This window comes from Podarcis cretensis (assembly GCF_951804945.1).
Source record: "Podarcis cretensis genome assembly, chromosome: 1".
In the NCBI taxonomy this organism is placed as follows: domain Eukaryota; kingdom Metazoa; phylum Chordata; class Lepidosauria; order Squamata; family Lacertidae; genus Podarcis; species Podarcis cretensis.
In genome coordinates, this window is record NC_137170.1 from 99900716 (window position 1) to 99918253 (window position 17538).

At 42.3% G+C, this 17538-nt stretch overlaps 1 protein-coding gene across 4 annotated transcripts in view; it reads left to right on the forward strand.

Moving 5' to 3' along the window:
* THSD7B (thrombospondin type 1 domain containing 7B) overlaps nucleotides 1-17538 on the forward strand; it is a 452267-nt gene that overhangs the window by 22807 nt on the left and 411922 nt on the right. For all 4 annotated transcript variants that reach the window (XM_079993005.1, XM_079993004.1, XM_079993009.1 and 1 more), the window contains one exon: nucleotides 7593-7693. The gene's annotated coding sequence lies outside the window, so the exon portion shown is untranslated. The remainder of the gene's footprint in view (nucleotides 1-7592; nucleotides 7694-17538) is intronic.

Sequence of the window (17538 nt, forward strand, 5' to 3'; positions counted from 1 at the left end):
AATCGTGATTTTTGTACACAAATAGCTGTTCCAGAGGGCTGTTCCAGCAGTGTTCTGCTTATGGCTTTAACAAGTAATGCATTGGACCCCCAAAACAGCATGTTTACTGAATCTCTGTTCAGAAAAAGATCACCTCTTAGGAAGCATTATATCTTCTGCTGAATTATTACAAATGTAATTTGATGCAATTATACTTTCAAATTATACTATATACCCCCATTGTGTTTGCTTTGTATATTTACATGAACTAGGCTAAGGATGAGTTTATTACTGGGTTTCAGAACAGTAATTATAACGTTATTTCACCCAACTTCTAATGAAGCTTACAGTCAGGCACAGCCGATGGAACATTAACATTAGAGTGCGAACACTCCTTAAAGCAATCCACAGGAAAGGATCAATCAGTGTAAAAAGTCACAGCCTTCACGCAGTATCGCTGTGCTCTGATAGTCTCTAAAAATGAATTCTTAAGGATCATTTAACAAGGACTGTTTATCACTTAATATACAGTAACCATTCTGAATACACAATCATGGCAGTTAAAAAGATGGTGGAAGAAAGTTGCATTTTAATTATTATTTTTACCTTTTTACCACTATAGAGTGGTAGTGAACAGAGAACCAGGGTGAAATTACCCTGGGGCCCTCCAGATGGGTGATTTATTACAGGTGTCTGCTCTTTGACACCCTAATGGTGCATTAGTGATGGATTTCTTCTGCTTTAGTTTGTTCTATGATGCTTTCCCAATGCTACCAAATTGGTGGCACTCAGGCATGGGGTTTGTTGCGTTAGTTTTTCTGGTTATATTGCTAGTACTTCTGTCTGGACTTTGAACATTCCAAGTGTTTCTGGACTACAATTTCCATTAGCCCCAGCATAGCAAATAGTGAAAAATAATAGGAAGCAGATTCCAGCAATATCTGGAGGGTATCCGGGTGGCTACCCCTGCATTATTGCCTGCCTATCCAACACCTAGAGCTACAGACAGACACAAAAAATTAAATTAGTTTCTCTGCAATCTCCTTTTCCTCCTTTAGCACACCTTTCCTTTCAGTCCCTTGTCATCTAAAGGTTCAACCTACTTCCTAGCCAGTTTTCTGCTTCTGATTTATTTAAATACTTTTTGTTATTATTGTAATTGGTCCTAATGCTTTTAGCAATATGTTCCTTGTCTTGAATTACCCCCCTCACTGATCCCTCATTGTCCACTTGCATTTCTTTCGTGTTCCTTTTTGTCCTCCACATTTGGGCAAGATTTCCATTTTCCGAAAGAAGCCTTCTTGCCTCCAGATGCTTCCTTGATTCTGCTCCTGTAGCACCCTGCTTGTGGTTAACGCTTAGCTGGAATGAAATATTCAACGCAGCAATAGAGAAATTAAAATAATAATTTATTTGTCAGACAAATAAATATGAGGCACAGTGGTATATGGTTACCAAGCTCTGGCCTGGCCTCCTGCCATTCTGGCCAGCACTTATATTTCCTTAATCCAGCCCCCTTGCTCCTCCTGTGGCTGCCTCTGTCCAATCAGCCTGGTTGAAATTCCTATTGGCTGTTTGCTAGAACCAATCACAAAAGATACACCCATTTCCTTCTGTCCTTTTATGGGAAACAAAAAGCTATATATTCTTCTATCTATAAATGACAAATAAGTAGTAATATATCTTACATGTGTCTCAACAAGGAACCTTAATTACCAGCTCACCTCGCCCTATTGCCCTCCAAAACAAATGGTTTAATCTTAAATTTTTATCTTAAACAGATGTCAAGGATCTTGAGTTCACATCATTATTGAAAGATCTCCTTCTCTTGAAGGTCTTTAAAACAAAGGCCTGACAACCATATGTGCTCTAATGATGTTTCCTGCTTGGCAAGGGGGGCTGGGCTGGTGGCTGATGGCCCCTGTGATCTCTTCCAACTATATGAAATAAGAATCTAGCATAAGGATTTAACATTTCTTAGCTTCTAATTCCTTTGCATAATTACATTTAAGCCAATATATTTAATACATAACATAAATAACCTTTTAAAAGGAAAAGAAATCTTAAAAGGATCTCAGTTTAAGAAAGAAACAACTTTAGAAAAAGACTTCCCAAAATACTCTCTTCCTTTCTGCCAGCTAGATGCTTTTCCATTGCTCTTGACCTTTGAACCTTAGGAAAATATGGCTCAAGTTTAATGGGAGGCACATGGTTTTATTTTACTATTTACCCACTCTTAATTATGTTTTTCTCTGCTTTTTTTTATCTTCTGTAATATGTAGGGTCAGTGTAACCTTGGCTGTCAGCCTGTAATTCCCTTTGACTTTGAGAATTGTTTTCTGCTATAAATCAGGGGGGCCCCTTGTCTAGGAGGAAAAACATTGCCAAGGTTCTTAGGCAGCTGCTCTTCTGCCTGGCATGAAACATTTGAAGATCTTTAAGCTCATTTTAAGATACAGGCCCTGATCAAAATATAAGCTTGATAAAAATGCAGGCTTATGATTAGATGCCTCATTCCTTAATGACATCGTGTTAGACCTTTCTGTTCTGTTGTATCTGTTCTCTTTTTCTGTTATGGTTTTAATAAGCCCTAAGCATTCTGGTGAGATTTGACCCTCCTGACTTTTCCGGGAGTATGTCCTACTGAATTCAGTGGGACACCACACCTCTGAGTAGACATACTAGAATGGTGCTCTTAAATCTGTGTTAGAATATGGAAGAAACACTGAAGCAGCTTCAAAACAAATGGAAGCAGTAACAATTGGTGGCAAGTATCTATTATTTGTCATTTCTGACCAGAAAGCATTGCTGTGTCTGTCATGGGTGTAGCCAGGATTTTTGTGGGGGGCATGCCTTTTATTGTGGGGCCAGAACCTCAGTCAGCTTTGTATTTATTTATTTATTGGGGGGCAGCTGTCCCTCCCTGCCTCCCTTGGCTACACCCATGGTGTCAGTGGTGGGAAACCTGTGGCCTTCCAGATGTTATTGGACCCCAACTCCCATAATGTCTGACCATTGGCCATGCTAGCTAGGGCTGGTTTTTTTTTTTTGATTCTAACAACATTGGGGGGGGGCAGCACAGGTTTTCCACTGCTACACTATTTGCTTCAGATAGCATGTATATATTACCTGTATATACTTTGAAAGGAATGCCTCATTGCCTTGCCTATCACAACCTAAGCAGAAACTCTTTTAGCACGCTCTTATTGAAGACATTAAGCTGGGGGGCATCTCCATACTTGATTAAATGGGGAGATAGAAATGGCCATTTCACTTTGCTGGTAAATCGTTTTGCCCAGCTTTGACACAATAATTTGCTTAATTTCTTAATGTGCTTCTACAGTTCAGACTGCGCTCCCAGCTTTTAAGTGCCATCATTAAATTCTCATTTCAAATCAATGTACTAGTTGCACATTGCTGGGCAAACAAAGTATTTAAAGAGTTTTCCCCATAATGCAAGGTAATTGGTGGATCCTCAGCAAGGCCCATGAAGTTGCAGTTGTCTTTGCCAGTAGAAGGCCAACAAAAGGAGGGGGAGTCTAGAAAAGACTCATTTGCTGCCAGTATCACAGTGTTTGGCCTGGAAGTCAGCTGCCCTTTACAGAAAGAGCCTGAATAAACCAGCAGCACAAAACACAGCTGACAAGGCCCAGCAGCTGAACAAATGGACAAGTATGTAATTTAGCTCAGCCTTCCTTTTGGGGTGGGTGTGCTTAATTAATGAGGGTGGTATAAAAGGGTGGTAATGAATACTGAGTGTCTGTGAGGTCAGTTAAAGATCATTTTTGTGCACACAATGGCTTCATTTTCGACTAAATCTTTCAGCCTATGATAAAAGAGCTTACCTTGAGAGAGTTCAAGGAATTGAAAGCAGAACAGGGTTTTTTTTTTGGGGGGGGAGGGATATTCAAAAACATAAGAAAAGAAAAGAGGGGGAATTGATACCAAATGGGACAATGAAAAGATACAAAGCAAAGAGAGATAATTGGGTGCTTGTGAAGAGCAAATAGGAAAGTATGGTGACGTGAGATACAAAATTATACAATAAACACCTGGTCTTCAATAGATGAGCCATATTCCACAACTGAATCACATTGTAATGTAAAGTCATACCATTCATACCAACCTTTTTTGTCTCTCTGTTTACAGATTTTTAAGAGAAGGGAAGTTAAAAGTAGTTCTCAGGATTAAAATTTTTTAAGACTACCACAATAAAAACATCAAGTTAAAGGAGTGAGCATAATAATATGTTTTGGAATTTTTGCTCCCTATTTTTCTTGATTTGTTATTTTCTTTCTTTCTTATAATTTTTGTCTATGTCCCCCCCCCCCTTTGTCAGAGATGTAGTTGTTTTGAAGGGACCAAGGCAAACTCATAGAATTGTAGAAATGTAGAGTTGGGAGTGACCTGAAGGGTCATCTGGTCCAACCCCTGCAATGCAGGAATCTAAACTAAAGCATCCATGTCAGATGTCCATCCAACCTCAGAGATGGCCATCCAAATGGTTTCAGAGTTGCAAAAAGGAAACCATGGTTCCAGACTGACCTCATCGCTTCATATTATAAAAATACCCAACAAAGGGAGGCTATTTTAGTTCCCTGCTGTGGTGAATGTTTCCATCTGGTTAGGTATTCATGTGCACTCATTTGCAGTCAGAGTATGTGATAAGGATAGACTCGACTCAAGATCCGAAACAAGGTTTGCCACATGAAGACAGCCACCAAAGGCAGCAATATAGTCGCTATTATGGTTATTCTGGCCATTTTTGGACTACACTTCCCATCATCCCTGATCATTGGCAGTGATGACTGGGACTGATAGGTGCTGGAAATCAATAGCACCTGGAGGGGCACAGATTCCCTACCCCTGTGTTATGAAATCACACTGTTTATGTAATGGAATATTAAAGTTCGCAGCTGCATAAGCATTTTTCTATGCTGGGAAGAAAGGTGAGAGCAGCATAATAATTCAAAGCAATTCCAATTCATTTCAAATGCAACATGCAAGTGACCATTGTTCACGCTGGACCATTGTGCTCAACAAGGTGTCATAGACCTCTGCTGAATATTCACGGGAATTAAGTTTTTTGACCACTAGAGGGCTTCCATATTTTTATTTAAAGCAATAGAAACACAACATGGGGTATGTGTAAAACTATAAGATGACTGTATGCAGACATACAGGATCTACATTATCAAAGAAATATATATTTCAGTGACTAACATAGCAGAACTTTTAAATTCTTGCAGCAAAACATTTTTGCTTCTGCCTTCATCAGTTGCTCTGATTAAAATGTTGCTGTTTCCAAGGTGGCAGTGTTTGTTTTGTGTGTGTGTGTGTGTGTGTGTGTGTTCCAAGGTGGTGTTTGTTGTGTGTGTGTGTGTGTGTGTGTGTGTGTATGTATATGTATGCAACATTCTCTCTATCATTATGTTGCCAGTTTCTTGCAAATGAAACAGCAGCTATAAACATCTAATATGTGAATCCTAATGGGAAAGCTAGCAAAAAATCAGAACAAAGTTGTCAGAGCAAATAGTTAAAAAAATTTAACATTGTATATGAAATTTAAATAGCAATACATAGGATAGTATGTATCATCAAGTCTCAGTAGCATATCATCAAGTATCAGGAGTTCCACAGGTCTGGGTATAAATTACTCAGGTTTGAATAGAAATTCATCTCTTGCTTTGGATGCATGGCATTTTAGCTTTGTTCCACCCTTCATCATTTCAGACATTTATTTCATTTTTTAAGACCTGGATCTGACAGAAGATCATGATTGCAATAAAAATCTAGGCTGAGTTTCAAATTGGTAAGAGGCAGCACACTTCATACTACACAGTGTAGAAGTCCTGAAATATAGATAGCTTCTTATCTTCCACATGCCCCAAGCTCAGTCCACAACAGCCATAGTGTGCTTACAGCCTAAATGTGTTTAATTTGCTCAAATTGAAGGTTGGGAGGGGGAGAGAGAGAGAGAGAGAGAGAGAGAGAGAGAGAGAGAGAGAGATTATAGTGCCATTCTAACGGATATGATGCTAACTGAAGGTTTGGGATGTGGAAGTATAAGAAGTTAATTGGTAGCTCTTAACATAAGCGCTTGCTTATTAGACCCCCACCTGATCTATACATAAGGGAAAGGGCATCTGAGGTTTAATTGGGTGAAAGGAGAAGGGATGTGCAAGGACATCTTATGTTTGGTTCTGAATGCTTGATTACAGCCTGTCTTAAAAGACTTAAGAAGAACTGCATCCCAGTGGATTTTGTTGGCTTCCTAGCTTTGTGTATCTCCATTTTCTTTTTAATGGACCTAAAGGGGTTTAATAACTTGATTTCATAAAATTCAGGGGGTGGCTGAAGATTGTTTTGCTGGGCAGGTACAGAAGCTGACCTGGCTACTAAATATTACATCAAAACTGGTGATGGGACATGGCCTCTTCAGAACTTGAGGGCAGGAGGCTAGCTCAGGCGGTCCCACAGCAGACACTACTCCATCTTTACTACTGCTTCCGACATCACAGAATTTGTCGCCTGAGGCAGCTGCCTTATTCTGCCTAAATGGTGGGGCTGGACCTGACAAATCTGATGTCCTGAGGAAGCTGTCCTGCTTCACGTATGTTACTATTATTGCTTGATGTGAGAGGAAAACCATATTGCAGATGCCTTTGGTAACTGTCCTTGCTAGAATTACAGAATACTTTGCTATGATATTTCAGGGACAGAATGGATCTTGCAAATGCTCTGTTGAGCAAAGTGCTGAAATGCTATAAGCATAGAAAAGGTACAATAGGCAGTTTTTCAGGCAGTGTGAAAATGGCCTTCCGTACAGCCTAGTATTGCTTATTATGAGGCTACAGGATGGGAGGGATGCACAATGGATGTTTACAGACGGGTTTCACAACTGTACCTTTAAAAGGGAAGGAATCTCAGAAACTATTTTTAGCTGCTGCCAGCTTCATTATATTTTAAACTGAAAGACAGATGAATTGCCTTGAGAATACAGCAAGAGGTTTCTTGGAAGCAAAGCTCAAATGGCCACATTATTCATGGCCCAAAAACTATAGTTGGTGAATCCAGAATTGCCATGCACCTGCCCCAGGGGCTTGTGGTGTATACTGTGTCAAAGACCAAATGAGGCAGCTAACAGCTTTTTGCTCAGAGAAGAGGCAGAGCTAGCAGGCTGGATCCAGACTTAGGTTGCAATTTTATTCTCATTTACCTGGGAGTAAACCCCGCTGAAATCAGTGGAACTTACTTCTGAGTTTATGTTGTTAGGATTCCAGCCTTAGTCATGCTTAGGGTAGAAATGAACTGGGCAAGTAATGATTAGGAATGGGCAAATCTGTCAGTTCTTTGAATTTCTCATCCCCCCTCCCCATCTTCAGTTCATTCTTCCACATTTCCTCATCAGTTTGAAATGCTTTCTCATAAAAATTCTTAAGTGTTTTACTGTGAATTCCTCCTAATGTTCACATTTTTGTATGCAGTTTTGCCTAACAAACATAAATTTTCATAGAAATTCCCCCCATACAATACATCTTTTAAAAGTTATTTTCTCCAATATATGCATTATTATCCAAACTTTGTCCTAATGTATCCATTTTTGCACACAGGAAATCTCTGGAGAACTGGACTGCATAATTTGAAGAAGTGCACATATTTCAAAGGGTGGCTGTGTTTTGGTTCCCGTATTATTTCAGGATGTGCAAATAAGGTAGGTTCTCTTTTAATGTGAACTGAATTGTATTTTCCCCATCCCTATGATGGTTAGGGCCCACTGATTTCAGGGGGTCTACCCTAAGCATGGTGGTGCCTGGCTCCAGTGGAATAGGTAATATCCGAGTAAGTAATACTTCTGACATTGATTATCACCCAATGTTTTTAATAAGGCTGGAAATCATGGCACTTTTTATTTTAATCAAGCAGTCTACCTAGTACCAAACATTGAGTTAAGTTATTAAATAACTCATGCAACATGAAGTGAATAGGTAAACTGTGTCAGTTAATGTTGCACATCACACCAATCTCAGAATGACGCGATGTTCCAGGGACATACCCAGGGTTTACGTTCCCTTTGGGAATGAGGCAGAGCAGAGACTGTGGTGTCTTAATGATATATGGTTTACACATATATACAACCTGAGCCTGCAATGGCGGGATTCACAGCATTAACACCCCAAGAGGGTCTTGCTTCTCCCATGGCTACAGCTTTGGATTCAAATGGAAATCAAACATTGCTCTCAAATGTTGCTTTGACTCTCTCTCCAGATTGCTGCTTTACCTCTAGGTCACATCACTGTAAACACTCAACTCTCACCTTTCTCTTTTTGTAACTACCAGCCAGTTGAAGGTGATGGTGGTACCAGCTGTCTCACCCAGATCCACTTCCTTTGTTCCCTTAATGGCCCACCACCCAGGCCATCACCTCAACAGGAAGCTAGCCTGGCTATTCCAAGAATTAGAAGGGGGGCATTAGAAGGGTCTTGGCCTACAGCCTACTCCCACTACCCAAACTCATAACAATAATCAATCAAATAAGCTACTCATAGAGCCAGCAAAGTAAACCAGTCCCAACATGTTTTGGCTTGTAACTATTACTCATAGCATGTTAAGACTCTTCTGTTGTCTCCTTCATCTGTGTTTTGTTACACCAAATTCTTTCCCAGGTGCCTTCAGGTTCACTGACCCAGTTTTCTCAATAATAACTAATAGACCCTGTTCAATGTGGCTTCTTCTTTGATGCAAGCAGCACCTTGAATTAAGGCTGTGAGAGAAGAGATGAAAGGTCAACAAAGGTTGCTCTTGATTTGTTCCATGCCAGTTTGTCCCTGTGGTCCAGTAGAAGCTAATGCCTTTGTTTCCCCTTTGCTCACTCACTAAGACAACGGAGCAACAGAGCACTTGTGAAGAAGGGATGTGCCCACTGTTCTCTGGCCAGCTAGATAGCACTTTGATATTTGGATCAAAAGTCTTGCTTTCAAGGGGACAGAAGTTATTTCCCGGGGAGGGCGGGGAGAGCAGAGAGAAGCTTAAATGGAGAGAGATTTCACCTATGTCCAATCCTGTTCTGTGTCATTGTCTCCTGTATCTGCTTTAGCGCTATTCTAGCCCATTAATGACAACATTGTTGTCAGAGCTGCCTCTAGGTCCCAGCTCACAGAGGACCAACGCTAGGCTGTCGTAATGTACAAAAGTCTTTATTGAAGTTCAATTTCCATTTCAAAGCCACAGCGCGCAGCCCTACGTCTTAAACCCTAGATCGGCGAAGTCCCGTCTGAATCTCCTCCCCTCTGACACCAGTTTAAGATCCTAGCCCTGCTCCACCTTTTCCGCTGCTCTCTTCTCCTCTGGGTCCTCCTGCCCGCTGGGGCATTCCCCTTTCCTCTGACGCTGAGTCGCTTAGCTCCTCCCCCTGCCTCCGGCGGGCTTTAGGACCCGGTTCCCAATCCTCATTCTCTGCTGTCCCACGCTCCTGTACATTTGAACTTGCCTCTCGCACCAACCCAGTGACCTTCCTCCTGTCCGTTACACTACTTCTGTCACTGCTTCCCTCTTCCGAGATACTGGCCGGATCTGACCTCCCCTCCGTTGTCTGACTCTCCGATGGAGGCGTGGTCAGCCCTGACTCCTCTCCTCTCCCTGCTGGGGGAGACGCTACTCCCGATACCTGTGACTCTTCCCCCCCCCACTATGCTCTGGTGGGGAAGCTGGTCCTGATTTCCAACTGCTGCTCTGGGAGTCCCCGCTGGCCCCTTGCTTCTGGGGTGTCCCCCTTGGGACCCCCCTTGCCCTGGCCACCGGCGCCCCCTTCTGTGAATCTTCCGATTCACTGGAGAGGCTCATGGAATCCCTCGGTCCACTGTCCTCTTCTCCTACGCTCCCCTCGGATTCTTCCCCTTCGCTCTCCATCTCCTCTCTTCCCTGTGCCTCTGCTCCTGAGCCCCTGACAATTGTAAATAAGATAACAACACAGTGCCATGTAGCTGGCTAGCCAGATTTGGTTGTGTGATGAGACTGGTGGCAAATAGCCACCGTGAATGACTGTCCACCGTGAATGATGGCAGTGCTTCCTGGATCAGTCCTATGCAGCCAACTGGAAATCATACAGGTAGTAGGATGGTGCCACAACTATTTGCAATGTCACCAAAGGCAAACAAAGTGCATTCAGACTGAGGGCAATGCTTCCTGAATATGAAACTAGTTTTGATCATTATGGCAGCTGTGGAGAGACAGCGGACTGGACAAACTGAAAGCAATGCCTGTTTATGCAGTATGACTTACTGGTTCATCTACAGATGATTGCTGCCCACTCCCCTACATGCTTATTCATTTTGAAGATGCACATTTGCTTTCTGTTTGTGCAGAGTAGGACCCATTCCAACAAGTTCAAATGATAAGAAAGGAGATTTCAGCTAAATATTAGGATGGTATGAGCTTTTTAACAGTGAAGCAATTTGTGTCAAAAGGAGATGGAGCTTTTTAAGCAGACCACTGATGACCGCCTCTCGGTGATTTAGTAGCGGTGGCTTTTCTGCATAGGTGGGTGCTGGACTAGATGACTTTTGAAGCTCCTTCCAACTCTATGCATCTATGATTGCACTGGGAAAGACTCCTTAACTACAGCATGCAATTTGTAGCTTATTTCCAAACTGTAAATTGGATGATTTTTAGTGTCAATCTTATGTTGTATTTATTGTATCCCTTGCATACCTCCTATAGATCTCTTTTATCACTTTAGTTGAAGGGCATTTTAAAAATATAACAAATGAAAAGTAGTCTGCCATACTTGCTCAGGACTCTTTTTCTTTTTCTGTTTAGGTTAGGGTCCTTTGGTCACCATCTCCCTTTGCCATAATGCCCTTGTGTGACTTGAATTATCTGCACTTGGGCAGCGGAATCCTATCTGTCCTTTACTAAAAAAAAACCCAAACTGAGTTATGTGACACTTCTAAGAAAAGATGCTTCTGACTATAGCCAGAAAGTACTCATGGTCCATAGCATCTGTAAAGATAGATAGCTAAAAATCCTGCACATAAGAGTCATGATATCTTTATAAAACCCTTTGCAAAAATTGACTCTGTTCACAGCTAGGAGTCAGGGACATGTCACAACAGCATAGGAATTTGCTGTTATTATTGCGGCATGTTGTTTTCCTCTGTTCCCTGTTCCCTTCACTCCTGGCTTTTGTACAACACCCAGGTCCATGTCTCTGAACATCTGATCAACTGTAGTACTTCTTAGTCACGCACAGTTTCTTGCAGAATGGGAAGCTTGCATGACAGTCTGGATAGGTTTGGCTATTCCTCATGGATGAGCATCCCTCTCTTTTTCCCCTCTGATGCATTGTGAGCATAATGTGTCCTGTCCTGCTGCCAATACATCCACAATAGATGGCACCACTTCTCTGCATACAGATACACAGGAGTAATCCCCCCCCCCCCGTTGCAATTATTTATTCATTTCTTCTGGATTCTTTTGCTTTCTTGCTCCCTGCCCCCAAGAGAAGAGATGCATTGGGAATTGGACCTATTGTGATTTCTGAAATGAAATGGCCCGATTTGCACTTCCCAGAGTCACGTGTGGATCAGATCACAGCTCTCCATGAGATTCTGCACTTTTTCTGAATGTTGCAACATGATTCTTAGAAAGAAAAGATAGATATTTAAATAATCCAATGCAGATATATAAAATTTAAAATCCCAATGCAGATCCAAGTGGAGATGGGAATGGAGTCATGGTGCAAATGTGTGAAAATGACCAGTACTGCAAATAGTATCTGTCTATCCCTATTTAATATACAACAGAACTTAAATCACCTAGACAACTTGAGTTATGATCATCACAGGGACTGCATCCTCATGCCTGGTCTTTCTGACTTTTTAAGATCTACACATATTGCCTTGCTGTACTGAGCCTACTCCGCAGCTATTGGGTGTGGAGCAGGTGGGCATGGATTGGGGAAACTTGTGGGCTATCTTAGGTTTGCATGGTTAGAGGTTGCCCTCTGCTCCTCTGCTGGACTTTAACCTGCAAGGGCATGTGGTCAGGCTCTGAGTGGTGCCCAGATAATGAAATCCCTTTCTTAGTGTTCTGCACCTTCATTTGCTTTGATTTGCTATCAAGTTAAATGCAAAAATGTATCCTGAGGAGCTAGCACTGGGGAGAAGAGTGGCTAATGAAAGCACTGTGCTCTGATTTTTTAAAAAATGAAATGAAATGGTACAATTCAAACATTGTACAATTTAAATATTGTTTCAGAAATGAAACTGTTTTCATTATGCATGCATGTGAAGGGATGGTGTGTGCCCTGATGTGCAGAATAAGCTTCAACATAATCAGTTTTATCATGTACTTGACAACGTAGGCTTTAGTGCACAACAGCTTGTGCCATAGAACATTCGAAATGTACTGTGTGCATCTTCCCTATGAGGAAAGGTTGCAGCATTTGGGACTTTTTAGTTTAGAGAAAAGGTGAGTAAAAGGTGACATGACAGAAGTTTATAAAGTTATGCATGCCATGGAGAAAGTGGCTAGAGAAAGATTATTCTCCTCCCTCTCATAATGCTAGGACTCGGGGACATCCAATGAAGCTGAACGTTGGAAGTTTTAGGACATATAAATAAAAGTACGTCTTTACACAGTGCATAGTTTAACTACAGAGTTGGCTCTCACAGGACACAGTCATGGCCAGCAATCTAGATGGCTTTAATGGAGAAGTAGACAAATTCAAGGAGAGTTCCGTCAGTGGCTACAAGCCATGATGGCTCCACAGTCAGAGCCATGATGGCTCCACAGTCAGAGGCAGTAGTGTTTCTGAATGCCAGTTGCAGAGAACCATGGCAGGACAGCGTGCTCTTGTCCTTGGGTCCTGCTTGCATCCTTCCCACAAGCATCTTTCTGGCCTCTACCAGAACAGAATGCTGGACTAGATGGACCATTGGCCTGATCCAGCAGGTTTTTCTTAGGTTCTTATGATAGGCAACAAAAATAACCCCTCTTAAGACACCTTCAGAACTCCTCCAATCATTTCAGTGAATGTATGGGAATGGTAGTGAGATTTTACTCACTACTCATGCTCCATGTTCACAGTTGGGTGAAGGTGGCCGGTATGCATATAGATGCTATGGTTTCCACTTCATTGGAGGTAACCTTCATGCATCTGTTTATATGGCAGCCCCCTACAGGCTATCACTGAATATGTGGCCATCAGGCTGCATCATCCATGGATGAGATCCTTCTATCCCTTCACATGTTCATTGAATCCATAGGCTGGGAAATGACTTTCATTGAACTTAGTGGTTCTGAATGTTTAGGACTTCTCTCTTTGTCTGTTAGATGCTGTTACTATTTTTGCTGCATGAGAAGGTGGCTACTGTTTTGGAACTCATGATATCACTGAAGGCTCTTCTGTGTGTGATTCCAAGCCATACTCACAATGCCCCTTCCGATCTTCAGGAGGAGGGGGGGTTGTGGGATCACGACCCCGCCCACACTCGCTCTCGCGAGGCTGGCGTCAGCCTCACGGGAGACAGGGATTCACCCAATTAGCATACCCTGTGGCGCCAGCCAATCGGCTGGCGGCAGGGGCGGGCCTTCGTAGGGCCACTTAAGGTCAGGGTGGCCCCTGGCTCGCCCCCTTTCTTCCCTGGAGACGACGCGGTTTCCCACCCACCCGCCCTTTAGGTTTTGCCACTGACCTTGCTATGGGCTTCGGCTGGTCGCCGCAAGGGGCCTGGTAGGAGTTTTTCCATTTGGCTAATTGGCTGGTTTTGTGAGCCACTTGGTTTTTTCGCCTACCTCGTAGCAAATCGTCACAACTCCCTCGGTTTTGGCAGTAGGCATTGGCCGGGGTATTATCATGCAGATGAGGTTGGGGGGGAGGAACGCCATCACCTCCCCCAATGCTTGAAGGGTAGTTCGTTAAAGGACTCCGAGGGGTGACGCCTCGTCCGAAACCTACGGAGGCTAGGGCCTAAAGCGCGCCCCCGAGCGGTAACCCCTCGGGGAGCGCCTAGGGATATGCATCTCAGGTGGCTCCCCCTGTTGGTGTTTAACCCTTCCCGGTCAGACCGGATAGTCGGTTAGGGCCAATGCCTAAAGCCAATACCCTTCTTTCCTGTAATCAATAAAGTTGTGGCCATTTTCGCCCATTAACCTAAAACTCTGTATCCGTTGTCTTCATTTATTCCACCTGTGGGGGGGAGGGAATAGCCACACAAAGGTAAAGTGAGAGTGCTTCTAATATTCTCTTCAAAATAGAGAATATATGCCTTTATACGCCTGGAAATGGAGGTGTTATGTCTTCATTTTTGCTTCCATGATGCTTTCTATATGGGTGTAAATTGACTCATGACCTGCTCCCGGGGCGGCTTTTGAAAAACTTGTGGGATTTTATCCATACTCTAATTGGTAATCCTGCTTCTCCTTTTTGTGTTTATTGTGCTTAGATTATCTGATACAGTTCAATGAAAATCAGTTCAATGAAAGCATGACATGCCCAATTTGTCAGCTACATTACCTTGGTGATTCCTCTCTCTGCTTCCTTTCTTGTCAATGCAGCACCCAAGATCAGAGTGAGTTTGCACTAGGGCTTTCTTTATGTCTGATCCTATTAGTACTCATTTTGATATAGTAGAGTTATTCTCCAAAATGGAAATAAGGAGAGGGAAAGTGTTCACATAATATAGAAATGATTTGAAATCCGTTAGAGTGGAACAAAAATGTAGCTCAAGAGGAAAATGGCATGGAGATGAAAATTAAAAATAATAATGAAACTGGAGTGTTGAGTGCCCACTAAATCATTCCCAAAAATTTGTGTAAAAAGTGAAGGTTATTGCATAATCTTCTGGGCTGGATGATGGGAATGGAATTGGCATGTAACTCCCCAGTCACTGTAAATTACAACGATCACTATACTACATTTTATTTTAGCAGAAATGCTGCAGAGTTCCTTATTGGGCCTTGATTGCTTTGCACCTATGACTCCCTTAGTAGGCAATGCAGAAGAAGTAGCTCCATGCACATTTCTGGAATGCTTTTGTGAAATACCTCCATTCATCAAGGGGATTGTGAGAGATACTGCAACACTTCTTTGTGTCTAGGCCTGTACTATGAAAGGTACAAGAAAGACTTGTCTCCTAATAAACTGCTGTATGCTACCCACTTCCTTGAGTGATGAGTGGTTCCAACGTAAGTACTACCTGGGTTTGGCTTCCTTTGAAGGAGAGAGAGGGAGAGAGAGACAGAGAGACACAGAGAGCATGCACACTAGTCTGGTTCATTACATTTTTTGTAGCATTTCAGTAGTTACCTACAAATATGCAAAGCCTAGGCAAGCAACATACACCCCTCCAAGACAACCATAACAGCCAGAAGTCCTTTCTCTCTGACTGTCTGTTCCAAATTGCAAGTTCTTGTTTCATCTCTCTCTCTCCCCTGACTCCTCATAGCTAGGAAAGTTCCTCAATATTGGTTCGGTAGGTTCCCATTATGATGCAAACTGAGCAAACCCATCCCTCTGCACTCTAGAATGCTTCCCAGTGACTGCCAGTGAATTACTTTCCTCATCTGCCCTGCCCTACTTAATTATAAAATGTAACCCAGCCCAATAGAAAAGCTTCTATTATTGTAGGAACAGTGTTGGGGAATTGAAAAAAACCTGCTTCTCTTGATCAATTTTGTTAACTGGCCAAACAAACAAACAAAACTATCACCACCCATATTTGACCCAGAAGCAACCAACTGTTCCTACACTGCCTTTTCTATGTGAGGGGTGTGTGAGAGAGTACCGCTGAGCAAAATTCAAAGAGGGCTGGCAAAGGGGTGGACACCCTGTGACTGGTTTCTTACAATCAACTCTAAGAATGTGCTACAGAAGTCTAGTGCTGGCAGGAATTTCAAGGTAATACAGCGTGATTAGCTGTCCCAAAGCCAGAATAGCTGCACAATATTCCCTTTTGGTTAACCTGTGTAAATGAGCCTTAGTCGCAAAAAGTTCTCTTACTTAACAATAACATTCTGAATCTTTGTTTAAATTTGTTTTCTTTTTTAACACTCTGCATTAAAAAGCAGGGTACAGAAGAAGCAGCCAAGCCCTCGTACTCTTTGATTGAGCTAGAGAAGTCAGGGCTTCAAATTAGAATAATTTTAGTGGCCAGAAACTCAGACAATAGCAAGAGCAATTTTCTTCAAATTTTGCAGGCAAATCTCGTTTGACTTCACAGCAAACCTGGCAATTTTCAGGCCAAACCAATTTGTGTCATTTTTTCCCCCTGGCCAAAATTACAGGGGTCTAAAAATAGGGTTTAGATTATAATGACAGTTTCTGCCTTTAACCTGTGAACATGAAATGCAAGTCTCCATTATACTGCAGTTCTTGCTAATTAAGTTGGGGGGGTAGCGACAGGGGAAGAAAGTCAAGTAAACCATTAAAGCCGTAGTGTTGCCCTAAGTCAACTATTCTGAGCTTTTTCCTGCGAGCTTTTTTTGGTCTCTCAATACAAACTCAGAGATAGGACTTTAAGTAGCATCTATGAAATGTTTTTGATCATTGTCATTCTGTCTTATTGTCTTTGACAAATGATTGTGATTTGGGGGGCACTTTTGTTCTCTTTGGGAGGGAGTCCTGCAGTGTGGAAGAATTGAATAGTAGTGGCAGGTTGATTTTAGACCCTAGACTGCAACATGCTGCTATACAAAGCTATGGACTGAACCTTAAGCGTAACAACAATTTTTTGTTCCTATTGTGCTTTAAAGAAGCACCCACAGCCCAAAATAATTTTGTTCTTAAACAAAGCTTTCAGATAAACTACAAACTTTTTGTAAAAGCTTTACAGATATGTTGGGGGCAGAACCCAATATTGATTCCAACCCATCTGAATTAGTTTTATTCAGTTTCTATATCACTTCATACAGAAAGAATCCCAAATATATTTACAGGGGCAACAACAATGAATAACCACTTAAACAGAAAGGATTTAGATATAGTACTGAAATCTTATCTGTTATTTAAATATCCCAGTGTACTTTCCGAAATATGTGTCACTATAATAAAACCAAGACTTCGATGTAAAACCACAGCTGTTCAACATGTGTTTTCTTAGCTGAGCTCATGGTAAGTGACTCTTACCTGGTTTGGGGTGGGTGCTGGTTGCACCCCCCCACCCCAGGAGCAGAAAATCCTTCCCCTCACAACTAGCCATTGGACGTCTCCACAACAGGACACAATGGGTTCTGGGGTCACCCAGGTCCACTTCATTCCGGTCCGCTGTTGGAGAAGAAAAGTCTGCTGTGGTGAGGACTCTCAACACAGTTGGCAGAAAAGCAACCTGCCTGCCTCACATTTTGCTTTTAGTTGATTAGTATAATGACCTTGCTGTGGTTTAAAAATGGTTGCCATATTTGGAGCCAGGAAGGAATTTGCCTGCAAACACATTGGACTTGTTTGGGGTTTCTGCCTTCCTCACAGCTATTGTCACATCTTTCGGCAAATAAAGCATTGGGTAATCCTTAGTCTGGTTTCTGGGTCCAGGGTGACCTCAGGCAGGTGTGTTCTCAGGG